The following is a 6,191-nucleotide window of genomic DNA, read 5'->3' on the forward strand; positions in this document are numbered from 1 at the left end:
GAGAAGGAGACAACAGGATAAGATGGCTGGATGGCATCACCGACTCTATGGACATGAGTTTGAGCAAACTCTGGGAGTTGGTTATGGATAGGAAAGCCTGGTGTGCTGCAGTCGATGGGGTCACAAAGAGTCAGACACAACTGAGGGACTGAGCTGAACTGAACTGAATAAGAACTCCTTGAACACTTCCTTGCAAATCTGAGATTTCTTTTACATTATTATCAGCTCCTTCTATAATAAAGATGTTTATTGATGTAGCACTTTATTCCTGTTGTGATCTGATCACACTTATCCTCTGATTGCGACTGGTCTTCAAGTTCCCACAAACTCTGAGATCCAGTAAGTGCAAGAATACAAAGATGAAGAAGAACAGGTAGTGGTTCTGAGACATGGAGGGGAGGGAACAGAAGCAGGAGCCAGGGAACAGGACCAAAGCACCAGGGCCACTGTCACCTGGAGCTTACCATCATCCTGTCCACACAGTTACTATGGTTTGGGATGCACTGTGTAGAAAACGAGAGTCAAAGAGAAACAGAAGTGGCTACTGGAGGGAGAGAATATACCAGAGTGCTTGGTGTGATGTTTGTGGAACAATGTGTTTCCATTCCTGAGTGTCAGCTGTTCACACAGAGATTGTGACAATTTCTACCATATCCATGTCTGCTGGTGGGGAAACACTAGGACTAGTTCAAGGTGTAAATCCAAATGCTCTTAGAAAATACTTTGAATTCAGTAGGGAAGAGAAATGGTGGTAGTCATCACAAACTCAGAAAGAGTGAAGAAATTAAAACTTTACATTTTTCTTCAGTAGATAGGGATAATCAGATGGTTAATTATGAAAATAGACAGCAAAGGGATCCAAGCAGTCCATCCAAAAGAAAATCAGTCCTGAGTATTCATTGGAAGGACTGATGTTGAAGCTAAAACTCCAATACTTGGGCCACCCAATGTGAAGAACTGACTCATTGGAAAAGACCCTGATGCTGGGAAAGATTGAAGGCGGGGGGCTAAGGGGATGACAGAGGATGGGAAGGTTGGATGGCATCACCAACTCGATGGACGTGAGTTTGAGTAGACTCTGGGAGTTGATGATGGACAGGGAAGCCTGGTGTGCTGCAGTCCATGGGGTCGCAAAGAGACAGACACGACTGAGGGACTGAACTGAACTGAACTGAAAGCATTAAAGAGTAAAGGTCACCAAGAGAACTTGGCAGTTGAGCCAAGCGATTTGAGATAAAGTTTTAGGGTGTTTCCAGGAAGTTCCACTCCATTAAGCTTTATCATAAAAGTAAATTGTAGGGTTTTTTTTCCCTTTCTGTGGATTGCCTTTTCACAACTTTTGTATTACTAGTTTCCTTTGATGCAAAAACATTTTGAGTTTTGATGAATACTGATTTACCTATTTTTTTCTTCTGTTGCCTGTGCTTTCATGACATATCCAAATCTAGTGTCATGAAGCTTCCCTTCTAGTTTGCCTTCTAAAAGTTCTATATTTGTGTCTTGTATGTGTTAATGCATAGTGAGGTTTATGTGTGCGGGGAGTGAGTGTGTTCACAATTGGGCATCTACAACAAGTGCAAAATACCCACTCTTTGCAGATTTGTGCCATGTCCTGACTGGCCTTCACTAGTTAACTTGGCATGCTTTAGTCCTGGGATTACCCCAATAGTCAAGCTGAGGGCACTGAGTTCTTTTCCGAGTCAGCATCTTGCCTGGAGTAGGTGTGCCTCTTTGATTGTCCTGAATATATGGCTGTTTTTAAATGTCCTCTCTCCCCATAATCCACACCCCAGTTCTACTCAGGGTTTTATATGTTCTCATCTATATCTCCACTCTTACTCCCTTGTCCCTGGCCCCATATATATCTAGTCTCCTCTGCAACAGTAATGAGCTATTTTGGCTGCTCTTCACTTTAACCCTAGGCTTAGGTGAAACAGACATAGCCCCAAACAGGTTGGAACATTGCATTAAAGTTTTTGTGATCAGTCTTGTGTGCTGGAGGCAGCTGGGAACAGAGCTGCCACCCATTATAGATCAAGACTTCACTCTTCAAGTCAGGGGAGAGGTAAGTGTGAGGAAAAACACGGTAAAATGTCCTTCCTCTAGGTTCTGGAATTTTCCTGATTGAGTGTTCAATGTGTTCCTGTAGATTTTGACTGTTTGACTGTTTCCAGAGCTCCTGGGAGGTTTTTCATCTGGTTTCTGATTGTTTTCTCACATTTATAAGGGAGAATTCAACACTTCCTAGCTCACCATTTTGCTGACCTCACTCCATGTGTTAAATTTTATTTGACTTCACAACATCCCATTGTATCAATGCATCTTGATCTCCCTAACTCTTCCCTTATTTGTTACAATATAACTTGTGTACAGCTTCTTCATTTATGACTATCCATTGAGCTACCCCACGCCTGAGGTCAGGGGCTGCAGCTGAGAAGAGCAACCCCACCTCCAAGGAGTTGCTGCTGCATGGACACAGGAGGGCCAAGAGGAGCTACTCCACGTTCAAGGTCAGGAAGGGGTTCCCTGAGGAGATATCCCTCATCCAAGGTAAGGAGCAACAGCTGTGCATCACTGGAGAAGCTGTGAAGAGATACCCCACGTCCAAGGTAAGAGAAACCCAAGTAAGACTGGGTAGGTGTTGCGAGAGGGCATCAGAAGGCAGACACTGAAACCATAATCACAGAAAACTAGCCAGTCTGATCACATGGACCACAGCCTTGTCTAACTCAGTGAAACTAAGCCATGTCCTGTGGGGCCACCCAAGACGGGCAGGTCATGGTGGAGAGGTCTGACAGAATGTGGTCCACCGGAGAATGGCAAACCACTTCAGTATTCTTGCTTTGAGAACCACATGAACAGTATGAAAAGGCAAAATGATAGGATACTGAAGAGGAACTCCCCAGGTCGGTAGGTGCCCAAATTGCTAATGGAGATCAGTGGAGAAATAACTCCAAAAAGAATGAAGAGATGGAGCCAAAGCAAAGCAATACCCAGTTGTGGATGTGACTGGTGGTAGAAGCAAGGTCCGATGCTGTAAAGAGCAATATTGCATAAGAACCTGGAATGTCAGGTCCATGAATCAAGGCAAATTGGAAGTGGTTAAACAGGAGATGGCAGGAGTGAACACTGACATTCTAGGAATCAGCGAACTGAAATGGACAGGAATGGGTGAATTTAACTCAGATGACCATTATATCTACTACTGTGGGCAGGAATCCCTTAGAAGAAATGGAGTAGCCATCATGGTCAACAAAAGAGTCTGAAATGCAGAACTTGGATGCAATCTCAAAAATGACAGAATGATCTCTGTTCATTTCCAAGGAAAACCATTCAATATCACAGTAATCCAAGCCTATGCCCCAACCAGTAATGCCGAAGAAGCTGAAGTTGAACGGTTCTATGAAGACCTACAAGACCTTTTAGAACTAACACCAAAAACAGATGTACTTTTTATTATAGGGGACTGGAATGCAAAAGTAGGAAGTCAAGAAACACCTGGGGTAACAAGCAAATTTGGCCTTGGAATATGGAATGAAGCAGGGCAAAGAATAATAAAATTTTGCAAGAGAATGCACTGGTCATAGCAAACATCCTCTTCCAACAACACAAGAGAAGACTGTATACATGGACCTCACCAGATGGTCAACACCAAAATCAGATTGACTATATTCTTTGTAGCCAAAGATGGAGAAACTCTATACAGTCAACAAAAACAAGATCAGGAGCTGACTGTGGCTCAGATCATGAATTCCTTATTGCCAAATTCAGACTGAAATTGAAGACAGTAGGGAAAACCACTAGACCATTCAGGTATGACCTAAATCAAATCCCTTATGATTATAAAGTGGAAGTGAGAAATAGATTTAAGGGCCTAGATCTGATAGATAGAATGCCTGATGAACTATGGACGAAGGCATTGTACAGGACAGAGGGATCAAGACCATCCTCATGGAAAAAAAATGAAAAAAAGCAAGATGGCTGTCTGGAGAGGCCTTACAAATAGCTGTGAAAAGAAGAGAAGTGAAAAGCAAACGAGAAAGGAGAGATATAAGCATCTGAACGCAGAGCTCCAAAGAATAGTAAGGAGAGATAAGAAAGCCTTCCTCAGCGGTCAATGCAAAGAAATAGAGGAAAACAACAGAATGGGAAAGACTAGAGATCTCTTCAAGAAAATTAGAGATACCAAGGGAACATTTCATGCAAAGATGGGCTTGATAAAGGAGAGAAATGGTATGGACCTAACAGAAGCAGAAGATATTAAGAAGAGGTGGCAAGAATACACAGAAGGACTGTACAAAAAAGATCTTCATGACCAAGATAATCATGATAATATGATCACTACCCTAGAGCCAGACATCCTGGAATGTGAAGTCAAGTGGGCCTTAGAAAGCATCACTACGAACAAAGGTAGTACAGGTGATGGAATTCCAGTTAAGCTATTTCAAATCCTGAAAGATGATGCTGTGAAAGTGCTGCACTCAATATGCCAGTAAATTTGGAAAACAGCAGTAGCCACAGGACTGGAAAAGGTCAGTTTTCATTCCAATCCCAAAGAAAGGCAATGCCAAAGAATGCTCAAACTACCACACAATTGCACTCATCTCACACACTAGTAAAGGAATGCTCAAAATTCTCCAAGCCAGGCTTCAGCAATATGTGAACCGTGAACTTGCAGATGTTCAAGGTGGTTTTAGGAAAGGCAGAAGAACCAGAGATTAAATTGCCAACATCCACTGGATCATGAAAAAGGAACAGAGTTCCAGAAAAACATCTATTTATGCTTTATTGACTAAGCCAAAGCCTTTGATTGTGTGGATCACAATAAACTGTGGAAAATCTGAAAGAGATGGAAATAACAGCCCACCTGATCTGCCTCTTGAGAAACTTATATGCAGGTCAGGAAGCAACAGTTAGAACTGAATATGGAACAACAGACTGGTTCCAAATAGGAAAAGGAGTATATCAAGGCTGTATATTGTCACCCTGCTTATTTAACTTATATGCAGAGTACATCATGAGAAATGCTGGGCTGGAGGAAGCACAAGGTGAATCAAGATTGATGGGAGAAATATCATTAACCTCAGATGTGCAGATGACACCTCCCTTGTGTCAGAAAATGAAGAGGAACTAAAAAGCCTCTTGATGAAAGTGAAAGAGGAGATTGAAAAAGTTGGCTTAAAGCTCAGCATTCAGAAAACTAATATTATGGCATCCGGTGCCATCACTTCATGGCAAATAGATGGAGAAACAGTGGAAACAGTGACAGACTTTATTTTCTTGGGCTCCAAAATCACTGCAGATGGTGACTACAGCCATGAAATGAAAAGATGCTTGCTCCCTGGAAGAAAAGCTATGACCAACCTAGTTAGTTAGTTAGTTCAGTTGCTCAGCATGGTCCGACTCTTTGCGACCCCATGAACTGCAGCATGCCAGGCCTCCCTGTCCATCACCAACACCTGGAGTTCACTCAAACTCATGTCCACTGAGTCAGTGATGCCATCCAGCCATCTCATCCTCTGTCGTCCCCTTCTCCTCCTGCCCCCAATCCCTCCCAGTGTCAGAGTCTTTTCCAATGAGTCAACTCTTCGTATGAGTTGGCCAAAGTATTGGAGTTTCAGCTTTAGCATCATTCCTTCCAAAGAACATCCAGGACTGATCTTTAGAATGGACTGGTTGGATCTCCTTGCAGTCCAAAGGACTCTCAAGAGTCTTCTCCAGCACCACAGTAAAAGCATCAATTCTTCAGCGCTCAGCTTTCTTCACAGTCCAACTCTCGCATTCATACATGACTACTGGAAAAAACATAGCTTTGACTAGATGAAACTGTGTCAGCAATGTAATGTCTCTGCTTTTTTAATATGCTGTCTAGGTTGGTCCTAGCTTTTCTTCCAAGGAGCAAGCATCTTTTAATTTAAGGATTCAGTCACCATCTGCAGGGTTTTGGAGCCCTAGAAAATAAAGTCTGTCACTATTTCCATTGCTTCCCCATCTATTTGCCATAAAGTGATGGAACTGGATGCCATCACTTATTGGTACCATCACTTATGGATGCCATAATATATCGGTGACATATCCAAATCTAATGCCATGAAGTTTCCCCTCTAGTTTCTCTTCTAAGACTTCCATATTTGTGTCTTCTATGTGTCAGTCTTTGATGCATATTGAGTTTTATGTGTATGGGGTGTGAG

Source organism: Ovis aries, chromosome 13, assembly GCF_016772045.2.
Source record: "Ovis aries strain OAR_USU_Benz2616 breed Rambouillet chromosome 13, ARS-UI_Ramb_v3.0, whole genome shotgun sequence".
NCBI classification, from domain to species: domain Eukaryota; kingdom Metazoa; phylum Chordata; class Mammalia; order Artiodactyla; family Bovidae; genus Ovis; species Ovis aries.